The sequence below is a fragment of the Streptopelia decaocto genome (assembly GCF_964273445.1).
Source record: "Streptopelia decaocto genome assembly, chromosome: 3".
Taxonomy (NCBI): Eukaryota; Metazoa; Chordata; class Aves; order Columbiformes; family Columbidae; genus Streptopelia; species Streptopelia decaocto.
In genome coordinates, this window is record NC_138656.1 from 88,734,652 (window position 1) to 88,757,992 (window position 23,341).

General features: G+C 38.2%; 1 long non-coding RNA gene across 1 annotated transcript; it reads left to right on the plus strand.

The window, feature by feature from the left end:
* Positions 1-262: 262 nt before the first annotated feature.
* Positions 263-22,072, plus strand: LOC309437921. The gene is made up of 4 exons (XR_014183679.1): positions 263-410; positions 10,516-10,596; positions 15,586-15,671; positions 21,601-22,072. It is a non-coding gene; the product is annotated as an uncharacterized lncRNA (long non-coding RNA).
* Positions 22,073-23,341: the final 1,269 nt, after the last annotated feature.

Below are 23,341 nucleotides of genomic sequence, written 5' to 3' on the forward strand. Positions count from 1 at the left end.
GGAGGGGGGTGGTGTGTTGGGTTTTTTTGGTTTTTTGGTTTTTTTGTTGGAGGGAGCATTTTTGCCATGTCAGCTTCAAATTTTAAGGGCATAATATTGCAAAGCAATATATCACAGTAGGCAGCAAAGAGGATTTCATTTCAGATCCTCTCCTGGGATCCACGTCTTCATGGTCCTTTAACTCACAAGGCAATATATGAAAACACTGTGACTGCAAAATGGGCTCTTTGTAGGCCTTCATTTGTGGCCCTGCCAGCAAAGGGTCAGGGTATGAACAGATCTTGTTGCAATATTTGTTTGGAAAGAAGGTTTGCTTCACCAACCTACACAATTCTTATAAAGGTTTTCTTCTCTAATGAAGTGCAGATGTCTAGCCCTCCCGTCAGGACTGAATGCTTTTGCTTACCACAGTAAATATACGTCCCTTCTTTTTCTAGGGAAGAACAATAATCTTTTCTTCCCTTCTTGTGACAAGTGTACCAGAATCCCCATAGGAATCAAGACATTCTGGGTTTAGTGTATTAGAAATTATGCTGGGTTTAGTGTATTAGAAATTATTATGTGAATAATGACTACTAATAAGTGCAACATAAGAATAATTTTCTTGGAGTTCTTGATTTAACTTTGTTCACCCAAAGGATAAAAGCCTCAAAGATGCATCTTTGACATACATTATTTCTTCACTGATATTTTATGAGTAGTTTCCTACATTGAGATTTCCCTTCTTTCATTTGCAGATACTCCAATATGCTAGAGACAAGTCCTGCAAATACTTTGATAAAATCTAATAAGAGAAAACAGAAGTTACATCTAGTCTTAAGCATTATTTTTTCCTACGACATTTTTCTACTCTTTCAGTAAAGATAAAAATTTGCAATGGTACTGTTAAAAAGTAATACATTCGTATTTCATTATAATCCTTGAAATTTATTTTCTTCTTCCATATTATGGTTCTGTAAATATGACCTCATCTTTCTCGGATTCCCAACGATAACTGCTTTCTGTGACAAATTTTTCAACCAAATCTGTACTCACCTTGCAGTCACTATAACTGCATCATATTTCCTTAGGTTAAGAGAACATCATGCAGAAAAGCATGAAAAGCCTTATTAAGTTCAGAATATATCACATTGTGCTTGTAACTTCCCATTATCCATTTAGACACTTATCTTGTCAAAGGAAAGAATTAGATTCAGTCATAAAAGAAAATTAGATTGGTTTCATATGACCTATCCTTGACAATCTATACCGGCTAGTTTTTGCCTTGTCTTCTGGCTATTTACATTCTGATTGCTTTCTTTTTTGTGGAGATAGCTTTATAATTTCTCGAATCATTGTTTCTGAGGTCAAATTAGACTCACCAATGTGTAATTCCTTAGAGCTTCTTTTTGCAAAGTTAAGACTATGTTTGACCTTCTCTGTATCCACTTTTCCCATCATCATTGATTCTTTAAGGAAACTGCTAGCCATAAGGAAACTGCTAACCACGGGAAGAAGGCAGCAAGAAGAGGAATAGAGAGGAAGGGAGAGGTTTCTCCATTTCTAAATGAAAATAGGCCAATCATAGTGAGTGGTTTGGAACATTTCAGAAGCTGTGCCAAATGCAGATAAGTGCAAAGTTTCAGGAGAAATAATGTAGAACCCATCTACTTATGGAGGATGGAGGTGTTCTACCTGTGAAAGGTGAAGAAAGAACAATAGTGAAAGGGAGCTCAACATAAGCTCTTGGTTAGATATTTCAGCAGGAGCTATTTAAGGTGGGTTAGATAAATAGAGGAATAATCAGTACAGGGAAAGTTTATTTTATTTTTTTGCATAGCAGCATAGACAAGTATTGCAATGTCCTGTCCATCTGTTTAAAAGGAGGCTGAATACTGAAGAAATTGTAGGGAATTGACAATTAATCATTTCAAGGGCTGACTTAGTGATGGAGAAATCAATAGTTTAATATACATATAGATTCACCAAGAGGTGCTTAAGTCAGCTTAATTACAATTTAGGGATCCTTTCCTAGAAAGGACATATATCATACAAAATAATTATTCATTTCAGACAGAAAGGAACAGCAAGGACCAACTGCTAGAAGGTAATCACAGGCAAAAGAGTCTGAGCTTGGGTAATTTTTACTTATTCTTTTGCCAGTTAACACAAACTTGTATCACTGATTTGTGTTTTGAGAAAAAAGAAAATATAAACAGCTAAACAAACACGTAAGTAAACACCTTTCCATCTCATTCTCAGGCTCATCTTAAGTCAAATGCTTGTCCTCCCCATTCCAGTTCTTAGCTTCTTAGCTTGTTTTGGCTGTGGGTTGCACTCAGTCCCAATCTCTTTGGTGCAGCGGCAAGCAACACAGTAGGCTCGGATCATGTGCACAAAGGCTTCTTTTTGCTGGTCCATGTTTCCAACTGGGTTTCCTCCACTTCTCATGCATCCCAGTGTTCCTGCCACGACATGCATTCCTTCACAGGCCACAGTTCCTCTGGTGTGTTTCCCTTTGGCATGAAGCGCCTCCTCCAAAAATCACACTTCTAGCTACCTATTTTCTTGGTAGCTTGTCTCTCCATGCATCTCCAAAGTATCTCCTCCATGCGTCCTCGCAAGAGCATCTTCTCATATGTCTTTAAATGTATTTTCTTCACATATTTCCTCCCCTGGAGGCTGCTGCTCTTTCTTAAATGTGTTCGAACCATGGTTCAATACACTTCTCCACCTGCGTGCCATCTTGAGGCATGACGGGGCACCTGCATGGATTTCAGAGCTGGCTTAAACTGCTTCCCACACAAGGCACCCTGTAGCCCACTGCCACAGAGACCCTGCCATTTGTACCCAACACAAGACTAAAACTTCCATTTAAAAATCATATTCACATTCTTATTAGAAAAGACGACTAATCATGACACCACCTGAAAGACAAGACTGATGGATTTTCTAACTCTTCAAGACTTAAAACGAAAACAGAATATTTTTTAAAATATATGCTTTATCCAAGCTCATGTTATTACCTTCAGTATGTAGGATAGTACATGAAAGAAGTAGATACAAGAGTGTAGAAGTGAGATCTTATAATCAGATAGTCTGTTCTGTCTTTAAAATGTCTGTAAAGTCAAGACTATGAAGAGGAGGCTTCAGGAAGCAAAATGTTAACTGTGCAGTCAAGAGCACTGTGCAACTCAGTTCATGTGAATGGCAATGGGATGTCTGTTAAAGAAAAAGATTTTTTTGTAAGCATTAAATGTGAGAGAGTAAGGCTGATTTATAGCATCCAACTGCAGATGTAAATATGCTTAATAGCATTGTTTCATTATATCATGATAGAATAATTAAGGTTGGAAGGGATCCCCAGAAGGTCAACCCCCTCTCCAAAGCAGAGATAGTTTCACAGATAGACCAGGTTAGGCAGGACAATATTCAGTCAAAATATGAATGCCCTCATGGACGGAAACATCACAGTCTCTCTGAGCAGCCTGGTCCAGTCAAAGCAAGTCCAATTATTCATACATTGTGTACTCCAGACTCCTAAACATTTTCACCAGGTTTTTTTTTTTTCAAACTGGGAAGCCTTAAAACAAAAGTAGTACTCCAGATGCATCCTTACAAACACTAAATAGAGGAAAATGATCACTTCTCTCCATTCCGTGGACAATGTTCTTTTTCAGGCATTCTTAATTTGTTTAGATTTTTTTTTCACTAATACCATATGCTTAGGGGACACAGGAATCCAAATTTAGATTTTATATTTTATTTTGAGATACTTTTAAAATTCTGCTCAAATAAATAATGCAACATAAAGGTAAAAACAAATCTTCCCTTTCAGTAACAAGTTGTCATATTTAAAAGAACAAGAGTTCAGCTCTGTTCAACTTTCTTGTAACCAAGTAGCGTGCCTAAGTGAAACACAATTGCTGTCAGCTGAAGGAATTGATTAGTTACCCATTAGTTCAAGGAAAATAATTCCAACCTTCATAATTTCAGATTAAATTAGAAGAACCAAAGTCATCAGCTGTTCCTCAGCAGTGGAAAAACACATGCAATTTGTGCATGATCATCATAAACAAGCTACCTTCTGTGTGTGCACAGATGCATGTGAAAAGAAGATGCATCCTTTGGCATTGTATCAACATGTGAGCGCTCATCATCAAAGATGGGCAAACTCGTTAGACCCATTCACCATGTATATTAAGAGAATCAATACCAACAGTAATAGGCTATAATTCTGTGTGTCAGAGCTAGTAGATGGATGAAGCATTTGGACAGTTACTTTTAAAGTTATTTACTGGTACCAGAGCACCAGAACAAAATCTGCAGATTGCTTGATCTGCAAGCCCATGTTGCCCATGAGGGAAAACATTCTGCCCACCCACTCTGAAAACAATGGGAATATGTTCTTTAGCATTTTTAGGGAGACCTTACCTGCTTCCGTATATGTATATTGGCATGCCATGGGACTTTTGCTGGGGTGAGAATGTATAAATAGCAGTGCTAATTGAAGTCTTTCTTCCTGCCACTATCATCGGCCACTACATGGTCCTCCTTACCCACTACTACCACATTGTGCAGGTACAACTGTTTGTGGAGCTGCACAGCAACAAGATTAAAGTTACAAATAACCAGGCAGAAAAACTGGGGACGAGAGGTCAGGAGGACAGGGCACGGACAGTAACTGATAAGAGACCACAGAATTAGACTTTAAATTCATCCCAACAACAACTCAGAGAGAGTGCAACACTGGGTTTCCATAGCTGAGTGGATAGTATGGAATGGCCTAACAGGAACTAAATGGGGAAATTTCCCTGGAGAAGGAAGGAATTGAGAAAAAAAAAATAGAAACACGCTGTGGGCAATGGATACCCAAGGTCACAGATCAAGGAGATAATATTCTGAGAAATTCTCTTTTATAAGAGCAGAAGTGGGCGTGAAAGCAGAGTTGTGACAGAGATCCAGTAATTACTTTGCATGTCTTTACTCAGTAAATCCACAAACTCCTCGTCAGCACCTTACCTTATTTCAATCTTAGCCCCATTTACACCCCATTCCTATCCACTCCCTCCCATTTCCATTTTCTTTTTCTCACTCTTTCCACACTGTGTCTCCTTGACTCCGTTTTATATCCCAAGCCACACCTGATTGCCCTACCATTCTCATAGCACCTCTTCAAATCTTTTTTCCATCTTGCTTCATGGTTCTTGGTGCCCATTTTCTTTCCAAACTTGTTTCAGTGTCCACGCCCTTCTGACCTATGTCCCCCCCTGCATCCTTGTTGAACTACATTTTTCCATTATCCTCTCTTCAGGTCTTCAACATTTTGCCCAAACTGTCTAAGCTTCTGCCAGCTACCAAACCCACTGTGTTTCCCAATTTCACCCCCCCAATCTCTGTCTCTGTCTCTTCTTCTGGATCACAGTCTCAGTCTCTTTGACAAGTTGGTTCAGATCTCCCACAGCTCCTGGATGTGCACCTTCCTTTTTGCTTTCCTGTTTCTTTAATATTCAAACCAGGACAATTGCAATCCCTTTCAGTTTAGGCTTTCAAGGATAACAGCCAAAACAATATTGCAGGGTTTAATAAAGGAAATAAGGGACAAGTACTTGGCAGCACTAACATCTTTGCCTGTGGCAGAAAGAGACTTGCTAACACAGATGTCAAAAGTAACAATTCAATTGAATTTCAGAGAAATAGGTCCGTGGCTATGTGGCAGACAAACTTGCACATATATCTGTAATAATCACGGTTCAAACAAAAAATGTTACCTACCTATAAACCAAAACATTTCATTCTCCTGGAAATTCCACCCTCCTTGTAACTAAGGAATATATTTTTCTAAAAGGAAATAATCATCAGAAAAGAATGCGTCACTCTTTTATGGATTTTTGAAGTTATCTATTATCTTTTTCTTGGCAACAGAGAAATACAAATGACAGAAATTTGGCAAATAACGGGAAATTGGAGTAAGTTCTCATTAAAAAAAAGCAGTTGAAGATGACTGACACTGGATCTTCATCTCACTATCTGGAAAACATTTTATTTTGCTCTAGGACCTGCAGCTGAGAAGAAGCAGTATGAACTTATTTTTAACGATATAACTAAACACTTCCTATAGTCATTGTTTCCTATGGAAAAAGGGTCTTTCACTTACCTCAGACAAGTTCAATTATTCGTTATGTTCTATGATGAATAAATATCCCACCACTTCATGTTTTACTTGGAAACATGAGCATATGTCAGTATGCACAGCTGGGATTTTCTCCTACAAATTTGCTTTCTTGGAAGTAAACACATTTTTCCGTAAGCAATATAAGCAAAATGGCTAAATAGCTCCATGGGCTTTTTTACAGAACATGGCTGGCCAGGAGAGATGAGGGACAGCCATTCTGCAGCAGGGAACTGTTTGGGCAGTTAAGAAACAAACTGCTCAAAGACTGTTCTCCAGGTAGAAAGCTGTTTGACCACACACTGGAGAAATCTTAGTTTGGAGAAATCTTAGTGTGTTGTTGTATTACTGGGACTGATTACAGCAGAACCATCATATAGAAAAAATATTTCAGTGACACTGCACCCAGCTTCTTTTTTTTTCCAGCCTACACGCTACTTAAATTTGGCAATTTCTGTTTAAGATCTGGCCAGCACCACATTTTTCCATATGCTTGGGAGACATCATAGCTATTGATGAAGAATTGTTTCCTTTTTTCTCCAAGCAGCCTAGGCTTTAAGGAGACCAAATTAATCTTCATAGAGTGAAAAATAATCCTCTTTTAAGTAATCATGCTTGGCAACTTTGCCTTCTAGCAGCAAATTATGCCTTTCAAGAAGAACGGGGCAGCAATTTAATGTAAAGAGTGTAAGAGGATATCACTAATCACAAAACATCTAATCTTTACCTGAAAAACACATGAAAGGTTCTTCAATTCTTAGAATTCAGCCAAACATGGAGAGAAGCTCTCTTCTAATTGCTGTTAGGCTTTTTCTATGTCTAAATTTTAATACATTCTGAATTTCAATATTTTGTCTTTAAAAGGTTTATTTCCTTTAGCGGTGATAAACAGACAATCCCAGAAGTTTAACACAGTATTTACAAAACATTCAAGGGCTGTTCTTTAATAGTTCAATTAGCATCTAATGTGGATTTGAGCAATAAACTGGTCAGCTAATAAATACCAAAGCACACTATTTATTTATACTGTTTTTAATCACTAGTGAATTTCAAAAACTCAAGAGCGCACCTACAACCTTACGCTGCCTTAACTGCTAATAATACTGCATGTACTGCTCCCCAAGTGAAGGTTTCCTCCAACATTGTCACAGCTATACTTCTTCACCAACAAATCTAAGAACGCTGCAAAATTACTTACTGGGTTTTGACAATGACTTTAAACCAGGATCAAGAAAAGCAGATGAAAAACCTAGATACATCTCACATGGCCAAGGGAGGGCAGATGGATTATTACAGACTGCAAACTGGATAATGACTCACAGTGCCAGGCTGTCTTGGAGGAAAACAATCATCATTATCTGGACCTGAAAAGGATGAATGGAGCCTGCAGGACATGTGAAGGGTGACTCTGTTACGCCAAACATCTGCAGGGCCTTTGCTGGAGTTCTCTGCAGAGGACATGAAACCAAGTCTGTGAGCAGCATACCACAATCAAGCAAGAAAATGCAGAGGAGAGCAGCAGGAATACGGAAAGTTACAGTGAATATGACTTATTCAGAAAGAAAAAAAAAAATATCAGTATTAAAAGACTGAGAGAACAAAAGGGGTGCCCTGAAAAGTTTTGACCAGAGAAAGGTCATTACATTGCCTCATGTCAGTCATGGGTACAGCAAGAATCTAATGTGCTTAACATTCAAAAAATATGTTTCAGGCTAGATACTAGGAAACAAAAATGTTAGGAAGTTGCTAAATGGCAGTTTATCCGCCTCTGAAAAAAACAAGGAAGTAATTTGTCTACATTGCCGTTAGACATGCAGAGAAAACAACATGACCTGTTAGAACACATTTTCTTTCCCCAACTCAGAGAGCAAAAATGATGGCATCCTATTTTTTAGTTACAATCTACTTTTTAAATTGTTCACAAAGATTTAATAGGAGCTGTGGGTATCATTTTTCCAACCTGCAGAGGTTCCAAGAGCACTGCCTCAAACCTTCATGAATTGGACCTTACAGTTGCATAGCACTAGCCCAAGAATTAACAAGTGAGGTCTGCTGGTGTGTGATAACTTTTATTAGCAGGTAGCAACTGCTCAGAAGAAATACAGAGCTAAGTAACTTCTAAATCAAATGAATTTCTGATGTAATATCAGTGAAGACGGCTAATTTTTATCATCAATGATTTTATCTCTCCCTGATGTTGGTTGAAAAAATATTGATTTCACCTTTCAGTATAGCTTAAATTTTGGTGAGCAGAAAATTACATTTAGAGATTCAGCTGCATGAATGATTGAGAAAGGATTGTCCACGTCACTTTTTTCTGGACTTTTTGGAGGAAAAGCTGCAGACAGCCAGCACAGTATTCTTTTAGGTGTTTCCTAAAGAAGTAACTTAAGTTCGCTTGGAAATATTACTGTAAATATCTAGAAATGTGAAACATTAAACACATTACATTAAATTAAGCATTATTCACCTTTTTACCTGTTGACATTTTAACTTGATAAAATGTGTAGATGTAGATTCCATTAATAATGTTTTAAATAAGTCCGCAAGTCATTTCTGATGTGGCCTGTGATGAGTTATTAAATTATGCTTTGTCTTAATTTATACATCTAGAAAATGAATATGCTATTAATCTATTTATAAGATTCCATTAGTTAATTCAGCCTCTTTTTAAAAATGATGTGAAATAACTGATATAATCAACAGTATATAGAGTTATTTATTCCACATATAAATATAATTTATGTGTGGTTTGCTTTCCACTCCCTATCCCCCACTGGAACAAATGTAATATGTCGAGGAATCTGACACTGGACTAAGTCAGCTTTCTGTATGCATAACAGTCAGCTTTATCTATACCCATAGCGTTTGCCTTTGCATTCATATTTCCAAGGTCAGCACCCTAATGCTATCAGCATCTTTTTCAAAACAATATGAACCACAGTTTCTCCCAACACATTTCCCTGTAGGACCTGGTATTATGTCACCTATTACAGTATAAGGATATTGTTTTCTGATTGATATGGTGCCTTAGTGTTCTTCATATTGACAATATGAAACATTTTAATTCAGCAAGTATATTCCAGAAGAAAAAGAGTTTAGTTCAATACTGTTGCTCTTTCAAACTATATATTATATTCTACCAGTATTAAATACTCCAATCATAGATGTACTTCCATGTTGCATGTGAAAATACACTATACCATGTCAGTAAACGAGCCAGGAGACCTACAGGTAGAGAAGAAAACTGTAAGAAGATAAATCTTTATATTTCTTTTTGAGAAGGGGGAAACTCTTATTATAGTCTCAATTCACACACTGAGATTCAGTAATTTCAGAAATCTTCTCCTTCAGTTTTATTTGATCCATGACATAAGGGTCAATGTTTCTGGTTCTGTGGAATAGCAGACTTATTCCAAAAAAAAGCAGGCTCCAGTTGTTATACTTAGTTCTAGCTCTCAGGAACTGTTCTACCTCAAATACTAAAAGTACAAAACATTTCCCTAGTTATAAGAGTATTGATAGTGCTTGTCTAATAATGGCCATGTGCTGAAACATATTTAGGTTGCATCACCTCTGTACCATACTTGAACCATATGCCGTGCGTCTCGATCTGAGCCAAACACAGCAATGGCTTTGCCTGAGACAAGTCTCTGAAAAATCAGCATCTAATTCAGCTGTAGGTTTTGTTATTTCTCATTTGGGTACCTCTTGAAATGATAACCTGCCTAGACAGCCTGTGGACGAACTCCTGATCACACCAGATTCCTAATACCCTGAGCTACCCTAGGATTTCATTATTAGCATTAACCTGTCCGCTCCTGGTCCCTACACAGGTATTTTGGCAACCCTTAGAGATGACAGTCCAGTAAATTAACTTCCTGCAGGAAAGAGTTCATGCTTCATTTTGCCTAATTGCCTGTGCCTAGTTTTTACTGTGCTTTGTCCATATATTTTCTTCCATCACTTGTAGGATGAAATTTGCTCTATTCCTAAAAACTCATTTCTTAATATTGCATTTCTTATGAAATATTAACTTTGTTTATTAGCGATGTTATATGAAGTTAAATGCTATAGGATTCTATAATCTGAAATAATTCAGCACAGCCCAACTTGACATTTAAAGAAATACCACTTAAAATATATATATATATAAAACTGCAAGAGGATGTGGCAATTATCCAGGAAAATAGCATACATTACCTTGGCTAGAACCTAGCAGTAGTTATTCTAAATGCTTGAGCCAGCTAATTCTCCATTTTTCTAATAAACTCATTCGTAGTATGTGAAAATATTATAGCTAGTGTTCATTTTTTCACTTTTTTAATGTTTTCACATTTTAATACAATCTTTATATTCATAAGGATCTTCAGGATGCTTTACTCTGGACTTTATGCCCCACCAAGTTCTAACCAGTATCTGCAGTCAAGCAACCAAGATTTGTTGTAAATTTCAAACCTTTTTTATGTTAGCATGCCTTGACCAAGTTATATCATACTGATATTTACAGATGAAAAGCAATCATGAAGTTATTTGGTCTGTCTCTGGCTTCCCTTTCCACATGATAACACAAATCATCAACAGGTTCATTTCAACATAGCTCCTCTGAAGATAGTTCACTGTAGCTGAACACTGAGCACAGTGACCTGTGTTTGATTCACAAACACAGAATGCACAGACACTGGGACAAATGCTTTGAAAAGGCTAATGAGTACGTCACAGGCAACATAAGCAATTCAGTTTTCAATCTCCATGGAGTTATGTGGGAAAGAAGGGTCAAAGGAAATAATCTGGAAGATCAGAAACTTCATTAGCAAGCCAAAATGTAAATCTGAAATGTAACTAATCATAGAAAGAATGATGTTAAACTTCTCTCTCTAGGGAAGACAACACAACGTAGCAACTCCTTTTTTAATGAGGGTTGACCCACAAACCAGTTTCTCACGGCATATAAGAAATGCACAGAAAATTAATTTTTTTTCGGTCTGAGATTTTTCTGGGAGAGTTTCTTCCTCTAGATTTTAAAATAGCTCCAAACATTAACAATTCATGCAGACTCTGAGGATGAAATTCAGTCTGATTTACTGGGTAGCAGTTGCTAAGTGTCTTCTATCTAGCTGGTATTTCATGGTGTTTGATGAACACTGACAGACCAACCATAACCCAACACTAAATCTACTATTCATTCCTCAGAATTATGCAGTCAGAAACTCTGAGTGCACGTAATACTACAGGAGTGGTAGTATTATCCATTATACAGCTTATCCATCCTGCAGAGGCTGAAGTAGGACTGATGAGGTGAACAAAGGAGGAAGAGAGTCAGGAGAGAGGTGTACCAAGGGGATGGAGAGCTGTGAGCTGGGTTGTTGGCCTGACAAATGGGATTATGCGCAGAATGAGTGAGAGCTGTGGGTTAAGTATAGGACTTGGAAAAGGGAGGCTGTGAGTTGAGTGTGTGTGACGAAAGGCTGTGTTATAACATTAAGATTTTCAGTGGAAACATAAGGTGTGCAGGGCTAAAGGTGGTTAGCTCCTAAGACACCCCAGGCTGTGGCATCACAGCGGTGCTAGATGCACCTCAGTGGCATTTTCTTGAATTGTTGCCAGATTTAAAAGATGAAAGCAGTTTAATTCTCCATTGTGCCAAGTTAGAAGGAATGAATGGCTACGTCAGTGCTCAAGAGCAAAACACTGCTGTCTGCTATGATGCAATATCTGTGAAACCCTGAACTTCTTAAGAGTCTGGGAACGGTGTTACTGGACTGAGGGAAAACTGAAGAAAAAAGATAATTACCATCAGCATATCTCCTCACATGCTACTGCACAAGGATACTACTAGCTGCAGCTTTCAGTCTGAAAGCACATCTACTAGAAAAGAAAAATTTAGGAGTAAGAAGTTGTCCAGTTAGTATTGTGGTAGGGGAGACAATGAGCTACCTGTGTTTTTCAGCAGGATGGTCACCGCGAGTGCTATCAGGGCAGAGAACAAGATAAAGCATATGAGCACAAAAGTTCACAAACAATAAAAAGAATAAGGACAAATCTCTCACTGCAGCTATTCTCCCTTAGAAGCAAGCAGCTTATAAGACTTTGGGAAAAATCCTACATGACACCAGAGTAAAGGAAAACTGGCAGCATTCGTACTGATGACAAGCAGCTGTTGAAAGTGGTATCTGAGACCCTGGCAGAAAAAAGATCTCAAGGGCAAAAGTATGAGGAGGCCAGAAGCATACAAAGCAAAAGAATAGTGCATTTTCTGGCTTACTTCTAATATGATATCGTTAATGAAAGATACTACTTTCTTTTTTTTTTGGAAAAAAGCATTCTTAGACTTGAAGTCTCCAAAAGGGTTGTATACGTACAATTTCCATAAAGGTACATAGTTACCACAATACAAGTAATAGTAATGCAGACCAGTCTGTCTAGTGGTACATGATGGCACTTTTTTCAATGAAGATTAAATTATTGATACAAAATCCAGATATAAGCTGGTATGTGGCCTTGTATCTCAATTGCTCTAGGACAGTCACCCCTACTGTGAGAAGACTCCAAGTTCTGAAGAACATAGTTCAATGTTTTCTTCTGTTTCTAAGTTTCTAGCATTGTGGCTCCTGACAGATATTAATGCAATCTATTCTGTTTATATGAATAAATCAGTCATGGAACATATTTGGTCGCAAACAACACATGGACAATGGTTGTCAGGAAGCATTTCTGACTCAAGAATGAATTCTGGTTAAAAGGATCAGTGCAGTCAGCAAGCTCCACTGATGCTTGCCAGAAATTGTTCCAACAACCAACCAAAATACACTAATGAAAGAAGCTTATTTTCATACATATATATATATATGTGCACAAGACCTTATTTAGCAATGTTATCAGGTGATATTTAGAAAACAGGTTGTACAGAACTAAATTTTCATTTTTTGTGCTACAGATAGTTTTCTGTGAGAAAGACAAATCTTAACATTCCTGGCTCACTTATGTTTTAAGAAAAGTGATATACCTTTATTTTTTTAATCACATACAGCATTACATAATGGCTGATGGTAGACCGAACCATAGCTGCTAGCCTGCAAGCTCACACTTTGAAAACATATGTGAATATTAAGACAAGCCAGCAGCAAACAATTCTAAATGCCACCAAAATATCTTAATGTTGGAAAACATTTGATTGTTTTTGATATTTTAGCTGGCAGGAGATTCTTGAAGTAACACTGAGAAATGCGTCTGGTCTGAAGAGGTTGTGTGGAAGGAAACAAAAAGGAAAAATGATTCATAGTGAATGTCAGAAAACCTCAATTATTCAGTAAATAATTAAACTTTAATAACTACATGAATACCTTGACTTCCTATTCAGTGTGGTGTCAACAAGGAAATATGCTGCCCATTCTAGCAATAAAAGGTTGTTTTTTCTCTCAGAAGTACAGGACGTGAAGAAGACTGTTTGTGAGACACGGTCATTTTAACATTTTCTCTCCCTTGCAGATTTGCCATAGTATGAGCCTGTGGCATTGAAAAAGACTTCCTAAGAGGTGTTTTCTGAATTCAAAAGGTGAAAAGTGAAAAATATATGTTGACTCTCTGAATTTCACAGAATCACAGAATGTTAGGGATCAGAAGGGACCTTGAAAGATCCCCCGCTGGAGCAGGAACACTTAGATAAGGCTACACAGGAAGGTGTCCAGGCGGGTTTTGAATGTCTCCAGAGAAGGAGACTCCACAACCCCCCTGGGCAGCCGGTTCCAGTGTTCTGTTACCCTCACTGCGAAGAAATTTCCTCTCATATTTAAATGGAACCTCCTGCATTCCAGTTTGTACCCATTGCCCCTTGTCCTATCGTTGGTTGTCACTGAGAAGAGCCTGGCTCCATCTTCGTGACACTTACCCTTTACATATTTATAAATATTAATGAGGTCACCCCCTCAGTCTCCTTTTCTCCAAGCTAGAGACCCAGTTCCCTCAGCCTTTCCTCATACGGGAGATGCTCCACTCCCTTAAACATCTTCATGGTTCTGCCTCCCCAGATGAGAAAGGCAAGCATACAAGTGTATGAATAACACACGCACAAATAGTGATTTTGACAACAAAGTGGGTAAAAAGCAGGTTTGAGGTTCAGGTGCAGAGGGTGATGGTTAATGGATTGTTCTCTACCTGGAGGCTAGTGGAGTACTGTGGGGTCTTGATTAACATCTTCATTAATGACTTGAGGAGGTGACAGCAAGCTTGCAGATAACATGAAACTGGGTGGTGCAGGGCAGGGTTGCCACCCGTAGGGACAGATAGAGAAGATGGAGGAATGAACCAACATGATGAAATTCAAGAAGGACAAATTCTTGAAGGGGTAGGAATTCCACTTCAAGGAAGAGCCCCTTGCAGCGATACAGGCTGGAAGTGCCTTCCCAGGGTGCTTCTAGAGCTTCTTCAGTTGTGGCACTGTGTGCACAAGCTTAATTAAATAGCTATCTAGTTTCTCTGTTCACTCAGCAGAGGAATCTCTGGTTGCCTGAATTTTTCTTTACTGGCTCAGACCAGAACGCCATCTGGTCAACACCCTACATAGTTATGACCATCAACAAGTGCTCAGAATGAGGTATTAAACAGCTACCACAGACGTAGGGTAGTTGATCTCCAGCATTAAATCCTGTTCTAATCTGCAGGACTCGGATCTGACTTTACTTCAGCCATTTATTCATGTGTAAGAACACAATGTGAGATAAGAATATGCCATATTCCTTTGAACTCACTAGTGTAATAGATTAAATGGCAAGCCTCATTTTAGGTGTTAAACTGAGTACTTAAATATTCATGTCTTCTTGAACTCCAAGAAGAAATGAAAATATTAGAGTACACCTCTTCTCAAAGTGTAAGTTTCCAGGATTCTAGAAGCAAGGAATTCCTAAGCAGATCATAGTTCTGATACTGTCACTTCTAGTTAAATTCGTTACATAATTTAATGGAAAAGCCTTGATTTTAAGTCAAATTTCACTTTAATAACACTAAAGAATATTGCATCAAAAATTGACCTATCTTTGACATAATATGATAATATCTGAAAGAAAATAGGTTTAAAAGATATTCTTGCAATCATGGCATACAGTCATAAGCTTTGAAATCTACCTGATTCTGCTTTAAAATGAAAGACAATATTACAAAGCAGCTTTACCATCCCAAGCCACAAACAGCAAGGGGTATCTAATAGTGTCCTCTTCACTGCAGGAGTGTAGGCCATTAAGAGTTAGAGGGCAGTCACAAACTGTTCAGAAAACACAGGCTGTGCTTCAGCCCAAGATTTTTATTTTTGGGTCACTTCTCTTCATGTACCTGCACTATGATTGTTTTGTGTTTGTATTCTGATTTAACTGTGACAACACTTATGTGGGGACATCAATGTATGAGCACAGTTATTTGCTTCAATACTTTTATCTTTGCAGGGCTCTAGTCCAACAAGATAAATGTGTTTATATGCTTAAGAGGGTCAGCCCCATCATCTACAGGAGTACTTCTCCAGAGCATGGAGGTAGACTTTGGAATTTGACATATCCTTTTTTTCTCTGAAGTCCTCTCAACATTTCTACTAAAATACTTGAGGTTTAAATAAGGTCTTGTGCTTAAGGCACTAGACTGGGAGCCACAAGTTCTGGGCAGTCTGACCTACATTTAATCTGTGACAAATAACCCTATTACCTCACTCCTTATCTGTAAGCTCAGGATAATCTTTGCTTCACTGTACTTTACTTATCTTCTATTGAAGATGAGTTCAGAGAATTGGAGTGAATAAAAATATTCACTGTTAATTTTCTAATATTCTCTTCTGCAAAACTGAAATCATTCAGTCAGAAAACTCAGAATCATGTCATCAGTTGTGTTAAAGTGTGTGCTCAAACTTCTCAAAAAATAAATTGCGGCATTATTTAACTTTTTGTTTCTGAGAGAACAAGATGTCAGCTCATGAGCTCAAGATATCTCCCTCATTCATGAGAGGCAGGAACATTTTGTGAGTAGCTGCTTTTCCATGCAGTGACTTCTCTCAGCAGTAGAGACAAATAATTTGAGACTTGTGATAAAACTCTGACCACTTGAAATATGAGAGATTAATTATTTACTTGCACCAAAATATTTACTAGGGGCTATTTGCTTATAAGCTAAAGCCTTAAAAGTGGCCATAAGTACTATAAGATAACTAATAAAGTAATTTTTACATGCATTAGGAATTACATTTCCTAGCAAACCTATAGCTTTCTAATCCTTTTGACAGGGAAAAATAAGAGAACTGAGGAATAATTCGCATTTGGAAAGAGCAATGTTAAATCAAAGATACCATTAGACAGCCAATAAGAGTAGAAAAGTGCAGAATTTAACAAACTTCAAATGTCCACATGGAGTATAATAAAGAAATGGAGAAACACTTTTATATTTACTTTAAAGGATAACTTTTTTGATTGAAAGACATAAAATCTATCCCCTGAAAACCTGCTTCTGTATACATATAATTATATAGGAATATATGAATTCATATTCTACACTGGTCTTGGTTTTCATATCATATAATACTGATGATGTCTTCTATGGCACTAATTGTCCTTTTCCACATTTAAATGGAAACAACATTTCTGGTTGAACATATGCAATCTGATCTCTAACCAGAACATCTCCCTACACAGAGGTGCATAAGGATTTTGCCAGTGGTATGTCATACAATTGCAGTACTGCTCAAGTCTCCATAATGTGTAATTAAAGAAGGTTGCAGTTTTCTTCCATTTGCTCTATTTCTTGGACCTTTTTTTCTAATAAGACATCTATTTGACATCTGGATACACCCCAAATAACTGAGGTCCTGTCCCAAAGCTCTTTATCACTCAAAAGGAATATTTCCATTGACTTTATTGAATTTTGAATCAACACCTACATTCTCCGTGTCAGTCAAAGCCTGGGGTGTGCCACACATAATAACCAAACTGTTGTCTTAGTGCCTTTATGTGTGATCTTTCTACCAATTTCTTTCTTTCTTTAGTACTACTTTTGCTTTTTGTTGTTTACCTTGTTATTTCTATCCCACTCAGCTGCCTCAAGATGCATTTCCTTCAAATTGTTTATAATTTTCTTAGTTTTCTTCAAATTAGTTTTTAACTTGTAACACTAAATCCATCTATTACCCTATTGCCCCCACTTCTCTCCCTTGGTCTGTTCCTTTTTCTTCTGTGGTACAATAATGGTAGTTTCCTCTATCTTGGTATCATGAATGCATTTACTGTTACGTAATTTTTTCTTGCTATTAAATAATTTAGAAGATTTTTTTATAAAGCTCATCCAAACTCCACCCACTTATCCCTTAATGCCAGGCAATTTTTTTATTTTTTTTATTTACTACTAACATTTTACCTCCATCTGTATTACCAGTTTCTACCTGTGCTGTTATACAGAGAAATAGTCTAAACCAAAGATTTATCAGTTTGGTTATCAACTCCATTGATCTGAGCCAAAAGACTATCTAATAGGTAGATTAATCCGACTTTCAACCAGCTTTTGTTAAATTTCTCCTTCACCCTCTGAAAGACATCTTCCATGTTTGCACGAATCAGCAGTTTAAGTTATTATTAACTACAGAGTTTTTTACTGTGACTTACCTTGGCTGACTTTTCATCACCTTATGACTTCAGAAAATGCTTTCCAAGATCCCACTTAGCATATAAGCACAAGGACAATCCCGAAATATACCCAGTGTAATAATGATTTTGAGAAAAGATGACTGTTGTTTGTAGTCTTGGTTTAATCTTTGACCATGTCGATCTATAGCCATGCCAGACAGACGAAGCAATGAACCAGGTCCAGGGTCTATCCAGGTGGTCCCATCAGGAGCAAATGGAGCTGAGGCCAGAGGCAGGGCTGGAGACAAGCTGAAGCATACATTGTGAGGGGAGGGGACCCATCCAGGAGACCAACTACCTACAGGGATGGAGATGGAGTCTAATATTACTGCAATGTCACTGTGATAGGACTTGACAGTTCTGGACTGAGCAGAAACCAGGTCCTGGGCTATGGGCAGGGGTGAATGGCAGCCCCAGCACATGCCTTCTGTCACCCTCAGGGCCTTGACAGACTTTTTCTCTGGATTTTTGCTACCTTTTTGCCCTTGATACGTGTGGTTGCAATCAACTAACGCTCTCAGTTGCATATTTTCTGTAAGTCCTTACTAGGGACTCCTCTTATAAAACTCTGAACAATAAGTTGAATAAATAATTATTCCTTATTTGAAAGACCAATAATGAAATTGCTTCAGATTTTGGTGTTACAGTATCTGGCATTCAGTGTACCTCCCTAAGGCAAGGTGCTTCTATCGGAAGATAAATGAAGTTGTTGACGCATTATCTTATTTCCTGTGGCGAAGATTTTTCTCCTGGCTCTGGAAGCAGACAAGCCCTCACAGTCAGCTCCTAACTCCTTGTGGAATCTTGGCAGTGGATCGCAGGGACTTTGCTACGGGTTTCTCTTGTACAGAACATGTCTAGGATATAAGTAAAAGTTTTATGAGGATTTAAGGACTAGGGAGCTGGCTGGATTAGCAGAAAGGGCCAAGGAAAAGCACATCCACATTCTACAGCCTAAAGATGGAACAAAGTTTCAACAAACCAGATATGGTAGAAATAAGTTCCTTCTGAACACGTGATAGTGAATGTTGTTTATTTCTGAATTGAACTGAGTAATTCATTAGGGCACAAATAAACAACATAACATTTGTCTTAGCCAGTGATAATACTGGGGTGTTGCTTATAAAAGCGTCAGTGCTGCTTTGACAAGAATATCATCTTGCTTGCCAGAACTGTTTGAAGTAGCAATGTTGGATTTTCCACTATTCCAAAGAATTTTCTCCTTGTTTTTAGAATATTAAAACATTCTCATGCCTACTCGGGTGAAAGGCCTGTATGTTTGCAAGTCGCTATGCTCAAGATGAATCAGACTTTGTGCAGAACTTGTGCCAGTGCAGGAAAATAAATAAATAAATAAATATGTATATCACACAATCTAGTTTCATTTCCTGACTGCATAAGGTATATTTTGTATAACAAGTACTAACCAAAATATTTTCTGTAATATGGCTGATCCAGGAGCTGTGTAGATGTTTTCAAGAGATTTCAGTGTTCTATATCATTCTTAAACAAGCTACCATCTCATAAAATTAGTGAAAAGATTTCTTCTTTACCAAGCTCAAGATCAGAGCATCCCAACACATATGAAGTCAAGGAAAGCAGCCAGGCGACCTGCGTGGTTAAACAGGGAAATGCTGGATAAGCTCAAGTGGAAGAGGAGAGTTTATAGATCATGGAAAGAGGGGCTGGCCACTTAGGAAGAATATAAGGCTGTTGTCAGAGGATGTAGGGAAACAACTAGGAAAGCTAAGGCCTCCTTAAAATTAAACCTGGTGAGAGAGGTCAGGGACAACAGAAAGAGCTTTTTCAAATACATGGCAGACAAAACTAACACCAGAGGCAATGTAGACCCACTGATGAACGAGGTGGGTGCCCTGGTGACAGAAGATACAGAGAAGACAGAGTTACAGAATGCCTTCTTTGTCTCTGTCTACAGTGACAGAGCCTGTCCTAAGGAGCCCTGTACCCCTGAGGCCCCAGAGGAAGTTAAGACAATGAAGGAGTTGGCCTTGGTTGATGAGGACTGGGTTAGGGAGCAATTAAGCAATCTGGACATCCATAAATCCATGGGTCAAGATGGGATGCACCTGCGGGTGCTGAGGGAGTTGGCTGAGGTCATTGCTGGACCACTCTCCATATTCTTTGCCAAGTCTTGGGAAACGGGAGAGGTGCCTGAGGACTGGAGGAAAGTAAATGTCACTTCAGTCTTCAAAAAGGGCAAGAAGGAGGACCCAGGTAACTATAGACTGGTCAGCCTCACCTCCATCCCTGGGAAAGTGATGGAACAACTTATCCTTGGTGCCATCTCAAGGCATATCAAGGATAAGAGGGTCATTAGGGGCAGTCAGCATGGCTTCACCAAGGGGAAGTCATGCTTGACCAACCTCATTGCCTTTTATAAGGACATAACAAGGTGGATGGATGATGACAGAGCAGTGGATGTGGTCTACTTTGACTTCAGTAAGGCATTTGACACAGTCTCCCACAGCATCCTCACAGCTAAACTGAGGGAGTGCGGTCTGGATGATCGGGTAGTGATGTGGACTGCGAACTGGCTGAAGGAAAGAAGCCAGAAAGTCATGGTCAATGGGGCAGAGTCCAGCTGGAGGTCTGTATCTAGTGAGGTGTCTCAAGGGTCAGTACTGGGACCAGTATTATTCAATATATTCATCGATGACTTGAATGAGGGAATAGAGTGTACTATCAGCAAGTTTGCTGATGACACCAAGCTGGGAGAAGTGACTGACACGCCAGAAGGCTGTGCTGCCATCCAGCAAGACCTGGACAGGCTGGAGAGTTGGGTGGGGAAAAAATTAATGAAATATAACAAGGACAATTGTAGAGTCTTGCATCTGGGCAGGAACAACCCCAGGTTCCAGAATAACTTGAGGAACAACCTGTTAGAGAGCAATTTAGGGGAAAGGGACCTGGGGGCCCTGGTGGACAGGAGGATGACCATGAGCCAGCACTGTGCCCTTGTGGCCAAGAAGGCCAATGGCATCCTGCGGTGTATCAGAAGGAGGGTGGTTAGTAGGTCGAGAGAGGTTCTCCTTCCTCTCTATTCTGCCCTGGTGAGACCCCATCTGGAATATTGTGTCCAGTTCTGGGCCCCTCAGTTCCAGAAGGACAGGGAACTGCTGGAGAGGGTCCAGTGCAGAGCAACAAAGATGATTAAGGGAGTGGAGCATCTCCCTTATGAGGAAAGGCTGCAGGAACTGGGTCTCTTTAGTTTGGAGGAGACTGAGGGGTGACCTCATTAATGTTTATAAATATGTAAAGATAACATATGTAAGACAATATGTAAAGATAACACACAGTAACTAAAAAGCTTTCTTCTAACTGGCACCTATTCTACTAACAAGGGAAAACTGTCCAAATCCGTTCGTAATAGAAGAGATGTCAAATGTAAAACTTACTTCATTACAATATCTTTGACATCCTGTTTAACATTACTCTTTAAAAAGGGAATCAGTTGTTTGTAATTATTCTGCACTTTACACTTTCGTATCTACCTATTCTGTAGGCCTTGTCAAATTCAAAGCACTTAAAAAAAGAACATTCGATGAAAACAGACAATAGAAGTATTAATATGAGCAAAAAGGGCCAAAGATTTGTTCAATAACTACTAGGAAGTCATGCCAAAGTCAAGCCTGGAAAGCAAAACTTCTGTGTTTCCAGTCTAAAACAGAGTATAGTTTCCTTCTTTTTTTCCTATCTTTCCTTCTTCTATCCTTGTGTATTGAAAAACTATTAAGGCAGACTTAGGCATACTTTTTGTTATTTCTGTTTTGTTTTTTTCAGATTTTGAGCTGACTCAAAGGCCTCACTTACCTGTTTGGACCACAAGTGGGAGAGTTGTGGATCAGTGTTTGACTTTTTGAAGAATGAAATTTAGGCAATAAGAAGCAACAGAAACTGAATACAAAATCAGTAGCACATTAGAGGACAAAGCCCAGCAGTGTACCATTTGCAGTCCACTATGCTGTATTTTATCCAGATTTAAACTTTATTCACATGCTATTTGGCCTCTGTTTGACAATGAAAAGTAAAATATACCATAGAGTTTCAGATTCCACTAGTGAGAGCAAGAGCTGTCAAATTGACTAAGGTAACAAAAAGGAAAATTTAATGTATAGTACCACTAAATTTTCCCCTTCTCAGTGTTTGGCTTTTTAACAGTATTATTATTAGCATTTGAGTATGTCTGTAGGAACTATAAAATTGTAATACTTTTCTAATACGGAAAATAAAATTGTGCATCTGGTTGCTTTAATTCTCATGTTTGTTTATTTCTGATTAACTTAGGAACCAGTGACTCATAGTCCCTTTGTCATGCCTGCCCTCTTGCTTTTTTTTATGTCATTGTTATGACTAAGACAGGATTCCTGAAATGCTAGTTTGTTGACCTTGAAGTTTTCTTTTGAAATTATTTTTATGCTGTGATTTGAATAATGTGTGTGGTGTTTTAATATATGATGCCATCAGTTTTTAAAAAAATCATCATTCTTCAAAATGTGCATGGGATCTTGCAAGAGAACTTCAAGTTTCATACTCTCCTTGCTTAGACACCATAGGAAAAGGGGATTAAGAAGGGGAACTTCAGGCAGACACTGTAATATTTTCAGCTGTTTCAGAGAAATAAAGGTGAAGGTGGCCATACTGATCACTGGCACAAGAGCTGTGCAGCTGCACTTGTGGAACATTTGAACAACCAATCTCATGCTGCCTACATCATTACATGACTTTTGCTAAATCATTGGTAGTTGTGATTCAGCCTTCCACAATATCAAAGTAAAATTGTTTGCATAACTACTTTAAAGCCTCTACCTGAATACCAAATGACAGTTCAGAAAATTGATAGTCAAAACATGAGCTAGAAATGTTACTCACTATAAGTGACAGTGCATGAAGATGAGTGTGTATTTATCTACATGCTATTGTGATTTTGCACGTTCTACATATACTACACCAGCATTCTTTAATTTTTATATTTCCCAGTATATAACCCAAAGTAGTAGTATGCTTTAGGTTGTCCAAAGTTTGCTTGGATTCAATAATCTTGATTAAAACCAAAGGAAATAACTGGCCAGTATCATAGGAGGTGAAGATGCTCCTGTATAATCTCTGGACAGACTAATCACAGAAAACAGATATGCCATGCTCAGCAGTTTGTGTTAACAAACCTCACAACATCTGAAACTTCAAATTTGTCTCACCAAAACTGAAAGGACCTTATAATCTTCTTTTTTTTGTAATACATGTATACATAATTCTCAAAAACAATGTCACTCTACCAGCTTATCATAATACTGGGGGGAAAAAATTGTTAAATCAAACCTATGACAGATATAATGGCTTTATTTTTCATGCAGTTTTAAATCAAGTTATTTAAGTGTTATCTTCTGTTCCACAAGGTTTCATTGTTGTTGGTATTTTTAAGATTTATTCAATGCCAGAAAACACTGTGATATTTCAAAGTGCCAATAAAATATCATTTCTTAACAGAAAAGTCTCATGGTCTCAGAGTCTGATCCAGCAAAAT